Genomic DNA, 2,752 nt, shown 5'->3' with positions numbered 1-2,752 from the left:
AGCACCGATGGAGTCAATCCGTTTGGCAGCCAGAGAAGCACACATAGCACCTGGCCTGTGTTTGTGTGGATGTACAACCTTCCCCCCTGGTTGTGCATGAAGAGGAAGTACATTCACATGAGTATGCTAATTGAAGGGCCGAAACAACCAGGGAACAACATCAATCTGTATCTGGGGCTGCTGAAAGAGGAGCTTGACACGCTGTGGAAAACGCCAGCCAATACGTGGGACGCCGCAGAGAAAGAATATTTCCCTATGAGAGCTGCACTGCTCACGACGGTGCACGACTATCTCGGTTACGGATATCTTGCGGGGCAGGTAGTCCACGGATTTTCTGGATGCGTAAGGTGCATGGATGACACAACGTATCGCCAGCTAGATAGAGATCCCGGGTCTTCGAAAACCGTGTTCATGGGACATCGAAGGTGGCTTCGCAATGATGACCCGTGGAGGAAACGCAAGGATCTATTCGATGGTGAAACCGAACCCCGAAAACGCCCGTGTACGAGGAGCGGCGAGGAAATAGACAAGCTGTTGAAAAATTGGAAAGACTGCCCACTGCCGAGAAAGAAGCAAAAGGCGCCAGAGCCGGGAAAGAAGCGAAAGGCGCCAGAGCCGCTGCTGAAGGTATGGAAAACGAGGTCTGTTTTCTGGGACTTGCCGTACTGGAAGATCCACCGTGTGCCTCACAGCCTTGATGTCATGCATATCACGAAGAACGTGTGCGAGAGTCTGCTTGGTACCCTGCTCAACATGCCAGAGAGGACCAAAGATGGGCCGAAAGCAAGGGCAGACTTGAAATCAATGGGCATCAGGCAGGAGCTTCACGCTATATATGATGATGATGATGATGATGATGATGATGATGATGATGATGATGATGAGGCGAAGCAGGACACAGAAAGTCGTCGCAAAGGCAAAAAGTCCAAGAAGACCGGAAATGACTACCCTCCCGCGTGCTTCACTCTAAGTCAGGAGGAGATCGAGCAGTTTTTCACCTGCCTCCTAGGAGTAAAACTTCCTTACGGTTACGCGGGGAAGATAAGCAGATACCTAGACCCAGCGAAGCAGAAGTTCAGCGGGATGAAGTCTCACGACTGTCACGTGCTGATGACGCAGATACTTCTAGTTGCAATCCGTGGGATCATGGACGCGCACGTCCGTGAAACACTAGTTGGCCTATGCAACTTCTTCGACGTCATCTCTCGGATGTCGATTGGCGTGAGGCAACTCAGAAGGCTACAGGAAGAGATCGTGGTGATACTATGCGAGCTTGAGATGTACTTCCCGCCCGCATTCTTCGACGTTATGGTGCATCTGCTGGTCCATATAGTGGAGGATATCATCCAACTCGGGCCGACGTTCCTGCACAGCATGATGCCGTTCGAAAGGATGAATGGTGTCATCAAAGGATACGTTCGCAACATGTCACGTCCAGAAGGAAGCATAGCCAGGGGCTTTCTGACCGAAGAGTGCATCTCCTACTGCACGAATTATCTAGGCATCGAGAACCCCGTTGGTCTGCCCGTCAACAGGCACCTCGGCAGGCTCGCTGGATGGGGTCACCGTGAGGGTCGCCGCGAAATGCATGTCGACTTCGAGGGTCGACTCACCGACTTTGAAAGAGCAAACCTAGTCGCGCTACAACACATAGACGTGGTCGATCCTTGGTTGGTAGAGCACAAAACCTTTATTAAAAAGACGTACAATGACCGAGGCCAATAGAGGACGGACGGAGATATACTCAAAGTGCACAACTCATGTTTCACGCGTTGGTTCAAGCATAAGCTTCTGTCGTACCCTTTACATGATGATTCTTCCGCGGAAGAACAACTCATATTCGCCTTGTCACAGGGCGCCGAGCACAACCTGATGACCTATGAGGCGTACGATATCAACGGCTACACATTCTACACCGAGGCCAAGGACATGAAGAGCGATGGTTATCAGAACTCCGGGGTAACGATGGAATCCTACACCGGTAACGACAAGGACAGATACTACGGAAGGATCGAGGAGATCTGGGAGCTGAGCTACGCTGGAGAGAAGGTCCCGATGTTCCGTGTCAGATGGGCCAAGAACGTCATAAAAGAAGACCGGTATTTCACCACCATGGTTATACCCGAAGCCAAATCCAAGACCGCAGGCGCAAACGTCACCGCGAAAAATGAGCCATGGGTACTGGCTTCCCAAGTGGACCAATGCTTCTTCATTACCGACCCGCCAAAGCCCAGTCATGTTGTCGTGAGGAGAGGCAAAAGGAAGATCATCGGAATGGATGGAGTAGCCAATGAGCAAGACTTCGACAAGTACGGCGACCCAAGGATCGAACATGACGACGATGATGAAGTAGCAGCATACACCACAAGAAGAAGCAGGACCACCCTACCTAAAGGACGTTCGTTCCACAGAAGAACTCCATTTGCGAAAAAGAAGGGCAAGAAGATTGTGAACAGATAGCTAGCTAAGATTGATTGTATTTAAATCGTAGCCTTCATTTCTCGATTATATTTCATGGGTACTTTTTGAACTATCATGAATATTTTTAAATTTCATGGACACTCGATCTCGATCCCCCTCCATCTCGATCGCTATCCCACCTTGCCAGATCCGGCCCCCCTCGCCACCGAGCACCCCCCAGTCCACCGGCCGCCGCCGCCGACCCCCCGCACCCTCGATTCCCCTACCCAACCGCCGCCGCCGACCCCCCGCACCCCGCGCACCGTCTTATAAAAAAAATTAGTATCAAATA

The sequence above is a fragment of the Triticum dicoccoides genome, chromosome 7B (assembly GCF_002162155.2).
Source record: "Triticum dicoccoides isolate Atlit2015 ecotype Zavitan chromosome 7B, WEW_v2.0, whole genome shotgun sequence".
In the NCBI taxonomy this organism is placed as follows: Eukaryota; Viridiplantae; Streptophyta; class Magnoliopsida; order Poales; family Poaceae; genus Triticum; species Triticum dicoccoides.
Note: the sequence above shows the minus strand (reverse complement) of the source record.